This window comes from Dreissena polymorpha, chromosome 1 (genome assembly GCF_020536995.1).
Source record: "Dreissena polymorpha isolate Duluth1 chromosome 1, UMN_Dpol_1.0, whole genome shotgun sequence".
Classification (NCBI taxonomy): Eukaryota; Metazoa; Mollusca; class Bivalvia; order Myida; family Dreissenidae; genus Dreissena; species Dreissena polymorpha.
The window spans coordinates 153,005,170-153,012,054 of record NC_068355.1 but is presented as its reverse complement, the minus strand read 5'-3'; positions in this window follow the sequence as shown (position 1 = coordinate 153,012,054).

The window sequence follows — 6,885 nt, the reverse complement described above, 5'->3', positions numbered from 1 at the left end:
AATAGTTGCTTTGTAATAACACAAACAGTTTAAAAGTAAATCTCTTTAAAAATATAGATTTTCAATTTATTAATTGATTTCTTCTTTTTTATTATTGTGTAAATGCATGCCTAAACTATAAGTGGGAAATGAATATATTATTCAAATAAAGGTAATGTCTGATTATACTGGGCTTGTTTGTAGAAAATAATTTCAAAACCACGTAAATTTGGTTTTCCATTTTCAAGATCGTCATGTTGGGAAGAGTTATTTCTGAAGCGGTGCATCATGGTTTAACAAAAAGACACAGTCAACAAAGTTATCTCAAAATTTACATTTTAAATTCTCGATTGACACAGCAATACTTCCGAATTTCAGATTTATTTATTTTTATGTTTCTTTTTGTAATCAAACAAGTATTGCTCATGTTAACAGTGTGGACAATAATGGTAACATAGTTATATTCCTAAACTATCCAAGGTGATTTATCTGATATATAACTATTGGTTATGTAGGTCTTATGATGCAAGGCTGGATCAAAATTTGCGATTCCAATAGTATTAACATTAATTAAGTACCGTCTCCAGAACGTCGTATTAAAGCTGTATCATTTTGTATTTTAAAGCGAGATCATACGATTTTGTCAAATATTTATGAATTAATATACAAAGTGTAAAAAACTTATTATACATATATTTCAATATAAATTAAAATAAAAGTTAAGAAGAACATGTGTCGAAAAATGCGAAATAAGCCAGATATTTCATTCTGAAATCGAAAATGTATGTACAGTCGAATTCGCCAGGATGTATATCATGCATGTACGATGTGAATCTTAATTAAGTTTAACGGTTCATTTTAAATTTCTGCAACGATATATATTCATTCGACACACGAACACTAACTCTGATCCTAATAAAAAGACGATGCTACGGTTATTATAGGAAAAATGTACGAAATATCTTCGTTCCTATCGGCTCGGGGCGTTAATTTGTATTTGCTGCATTTTATAAAATTCGTCTTCAATGTATAATTTGTTTGGCCTATTTTGTGTTATTGTAACATATTTTATAAATATATAATATTAAACACATATAAAAAATCGCATAATCTCGCTTTAAGGCGACTTCCTAACATTTTGAAAATAATTATTTTCAAAAAGTGTCATAGATTCAAGACCGAATATGAGAAAACTAAGATTTAATAAAAAAAATAGCAAAATGTTCTAACAAGCAAGATAACAATAATCTTTCGAAATCGTACAAATAAGAAAGCATTAATAAATCTCTTCATCGATACTTAAGCAAAAAAATATTTACCCCACTTTGGAATTTAACCCATTTATGCCTAGCGTCTATGAAAAAAGGCCTTGGCAAACAGCGTAGACCCAGATGAGCCGCCGCATGATGCGGCGTCTCATCAGAGTCTGCGCTGTTTGCTTAAAGGAATTTCTGTAAGAAATATTCTAAATATAGAAATAAATATACTAGACATCCCTTATTTTGGAAATAAATTGATCCAATTGAGAAGGATGGGAGAGTCCACTAGGCAAAAATGGGTTAACTACACTGCATGTGTTTAAACCCTCTGTGGTGTAATCAATGCGTATAGGACTTTGCGTGCGAGTCCCAGTTTCGTGCGAGTCCCAGTTTCGTGCGAGTCCCAGTTTCGATCAGCAGAAAAGGGGACATTTTAATTAGACGTTTTTCATGTAGTTTTTTTAAGCTTTTCAAATTATGACATAATGTTTTGATTTTTTTATTTAAAATTATTTTTCAAAACTACGAGCATACACATGTATGTGAACATTAGGCACTGCCCTGCACGAGAGGTCTCTCAAACAATTCAGTCATTGCAATTGCTGGAAATAATTGTCTTGAACTTTTTTAAACTTTACGGGCTGCCAATGAAACTATCTCAAATTCAAGTATTTGCAAATAATAACTTTACAGACCTTACCTAATTCAAAATAGGCAACATAATTTAAGAACTTGTAAAGAAATTGGGTTTGAAAAAAAAATGCTTATGTAAACATATTGTTTCTTGTGATCACTACTTTGTATGGCGTTTTGATGACACATAGATAAAAGTAACAACAACAAAAAACAAAGACGATAGTTGACATGAGATAAACTTAAAAGAGTTTTGTTCATATGTTCAAAACAATCAGAAGATATCAAATTTGATAAAAAAATACATTAACCTTATAATTTCCATGTTGAGATTATAAAAATAAATTTTAAATAGTGTATTACATTTTTAAATTTTGAGGGACAAAGTATGTCAATTCTTTCCATAATGTAAGGCATAAAAATGTTGTTTTTGCGTTTGAGCATTCAATTAAACAATGGCTTACATTAACTTATATAGAACTTATATTTTATTAACGAATACATATAATATCTAACTGGAAAGTGCAGTCCGCAAAGGCTAATCAGGGACGACACTTTACGCTTAAACTAGATTTTCTGTAAAAAGGGACTTCCTTTAAACGAAAAATATCATTAAAGCGGAAAGTGTCGTCCCTGATTAGCCTGTGCGGACTGCACAGGCTAATCTGGGACGACACTTACGCACATGCATTAAGCCCAGTTTTATCAGCACAAAACACATATCTTTAACTCAAAATGAGCTACATAAATACAAAATTGAACTAAACGATATTGGCATATAAAGAATCACATATACATAGCTGATTGTTTGTTTTTCATTATGTGTTCAATTTAACTACTTATCAAATTCAATAAATGAAATATAAGTCATTAAAAAAATTTCGTAGTTCTAGATTGTACTTACTCCAAAGATCTTTCAATAACACATAAAGGCAAATTGCATTACACATGAATCAGAAATTAGTTCGAAATGTGATATAATAAACATAGATTGAAAATAACGATATATGACTGTTGGAGATCTCGTGTAATCTCGCGACCCTTTGTGGCGTTACACCCTAGACTTTAGAACGTCTCTCACATGTTTTACCAAATAAGTTTTTCGCAACTACTCAAGTTATCCTACAAATACTTTTTGGGTACGATAAGACAGGAAACTTTTAAAATCATTGTATATTTCCACTAATGACATTTTGATTTAGTTTGAATGAAAGACCTTGCTGCATTAGTCGGTCGAAGGCCTTTGATATATCACAAAATATCATACATTTAAGTTTCGTGTCGTCAATAGATCGAGCTGTTTGATCATATAGACCAAGAAGTTGATAGACTTTAACGTGTCCTCTTAAAAATCCGGAATTACTTTGGAATTACTTTGGATTAATTTCATGTCATGTATATTTGCTTTTGTAACATGCCTATACTAGTTCTGAATAATTCAACGCCTAAACTGTTTTATATAACTTATTCGAAGTGTTAGACTTACTATGGAATCGAAACATTCATAGCATATACTCTTTTAAATGCATTTAATATTGATCAACGACGCAAAACTAATTATGGCCTCTGCAAAGCAAGTCAATTTTAGAAATATATTCTGTTTCTCAACATAAAAAACACACATCAAGTTTGGAAAAAAAAACGATATCCAAATGAATAGCCTATTATTGGAGTAAAGTATTGTTCATACGGTATTAAGAACGATTTTTAACGGGTAAACTCGAGTTGAACCCTGGATAATTGTTGTTGCCCTCTTAATTAACTAATGTCAGTAGTTAGTATAATACTGAACAATTTTGACACTTATCCGACGAACGGGATTCAACGATAACTGTTTAAATCGTTTCAGGTCCTTTTTATGATGGGAAATTATAACACAATGTATCCGTTTTGTTTGCGTAACAACCATAATTTTAAATACTGCTAAAATATCACATACATGAGATGTCGAAATATCAGCAATAGATTCGTTTGTCAATAACTACTAGGGATATACGCTTCAGCAATTCAACCGTATAACAGAATTCCATTGAAAGTGGTCAAGCTCTTAACAAATACTCTACGTACATTCCGGTCGGATGATACCGTTTACGAAAACAAAGTTATCTTCTGTTTTTTGTGCTATTGTATTCTCTTGACATAATTTTGAATACAAATCATTGGGTTTTACTACAGAAATACGATTAAAAATGAGATATTTTGAATGCAATATTCCAAAATTATTTCGTATGTACATTTTAAATTACGCAATAATGTGTCTTTTTATATTTTGAACATCCACAATTTTAAATTAAAATCAACTGGTTTTACTCGTCGCGACCCCAAGAAGCCAATCATCACATAACATACACGTATTGTTTCATAAGATTTAAAGGGACATTTTCACATTTTGGTAAATTGAAAAAAATAATTAAAGTTGTTTCAGATTCGCACATTTTGTAGTTATGATATTTGTGAGGAGACAGTAATACTGAACAATTACCATGCTCTAAAATATAAATTATATGCGCCATTTGACGATTTAAAAGCCTGAACATTATAAAGCGTTGCAAAGGGAAACGATTTAATAATTTTGGAGAGTTCTATTGTTGTCGTTATATTTTGTGACACAACGAGGATTGCGTCTAAATATAAAGTATAAGATACGTAACTTATTGTATGAGCACGGATGGCCGAGTGGTCTCACCATTAGATTTTTACTCCAATGCCTAGTGGCTTGATCCCAGTTGAGGGTTACTTTATAAATAATAAATAGAAATTATATATACCAATTAAAATATTATTTTTATTATATTATATATAATATTATATAATTTATTTTAATTGTTAATTTAGTCTTCCGCGCCGATGAACAAGTGAAACACTTATACCTACTGAAGTTAGACTTTTTTTAAATTCGAACTAAGTATATGATTTATTCACTTGAAATAGTTGCGCAGAAAGCGAAACACAGTTTTTATAACAGAATAGTTATAGTACATACAATAATTATCACTGACCAAATTAAGGCAGGTACGTTTTTTTTTCAACTTTTTTAAGGTCGTGATTGTTTTGCTGATGTTCCTCATAACGGACAGGTTGTTTTTCTTCCCACAGCACAAGGTACGAAAATATAATTGCCGTTCATTAATACAATTTAATAGCAGGACATTGCAGCTTTATTCAAAATCCGCCCCAACTTTCGTGACTCTAGTAACTTAATAAGGTTGGAGTGCTGTGACACACTCCGGGTCATCTCATAGCCCGAAACCAATTAACATGCCGATAAGTGAAGTAATTGTGCTATTGACGTTGTTCCGCCACAAATAGTTAGTGAAATTTATGGTTACAAAACATGTCCTAATATCACAAACTATGTAAATAGTAACCGTGGGAATATTAAGTACCTTTACGACATAAAAATCTGTTTAGAGTATTAAAATATATCAAAACAGTAATATTGTTAAAAAATTAGGTATGTTTATTGATAAAGAACGGGAAATAAGAAATATTTACAATACATATTTCGATTAGGGTAGGATTTTTGGTCAATATTTATGCACCGCCTCTCGCTTTATATTGTCTTCTCTGAAATACCCAATATATTGTTTTGACAATGTACCGTTTTATTTTGGAAATTTATAATTTGAATGACCTGTGACTTTGTTTTATGTATTGTATTGACATTTCATGTATACTCATGGGCTTATTGTCTACTGTATTATGAAATAAACTCTAATACATAATTTACAATTAATCCAAACTAAAAGCCACCCCAAACCGGACGAAGATGTAGCACAAGACTATCAAACGTTTTAAATACCTGTATGAATGATACTATTACATTATATTTATTAAACTTAACTCACTGATATGTTGAAATAAGTTGCAAAATAATGGCATACATTTATATTTTACGTTTTTCCGTAATACATTTGACCAAATATATGTATACTATGTTTAACTATAAAAATAGTAAGTATCCATTTATTATCATTATTACGTTATGTTCTCAAGCCAATGGGGTTTATTTCAAATAAAACATTAGTTACTTGAGTCTAATGGAAGGATCCAGGAAACTTTCCCTATTAACCCATTTATGCCTAGCGTCTAGAAAAAATGCATTGGCAAATAGCGTAGACCCAGATGAGACGCCGCATAATGCCATCCCTAATTTTGGAAATAAATTGACCCAATTTAGAAGGATGGGAGAGTCCACTAGGTATAAATGGGTTAAAGTAAAATAAAGTTTCGTTTCTACCCTGCTGTTGGAGCTGAAGTTTTTTCTATATATTTTATTATGCACGAAATATTTTGAGTAAAAATTGATTAATTGTATTCTTATAAATATGATGCAATTGCAAAATTATCTTAATTCTACTCGGACGATTAAAATCTGTACAACAATAATCGTTTATGCGCTCAAAACGTCGATGTTGTTTACGATACAACATATTACGTTTTATACGCACCGAAGCAAATCATATACATTTAAAACTCATATTATGGTCAATAAGTAAGATAGTGATGACCGACAGCTTAAAACTGGTAGTTGTAATTAAGGGGACTGCAAAAGTAGTCGTTCGCGAATTGTAGCCGTATTATTGACTACAAATTATCACAACATACCGAACTATCGGAACTCGTGCGTAGCTATTTACAGCTGTCGAACATAGGGAAACACATTTTCAAAACAATTTAAAACCAAAAGTTTATAATAGGCTTTGGCATTAAAATTCATTTTATAATCTGTTTTGTTAATAGCTCCTGACATTTCATCGTCCACACCCATGCAGTCAAGCATAAATAGCCAACAGTTTCTACTCAATTACATCAAGATGAATTGTGAAGACCAGTCTTCAAGTAATACTTAAATACTTGATTGAATTATATTCACGAAAATAACATCGTCGCCATATATGTCTAACAAGTATTTGCAGAGTTCGATATTATCGGTATATTTCAATGAATATAATATATAATTAACGTGTTAGCGCGGATCGTCTAAACGTTTACCCCCATTAAACCATTTGTT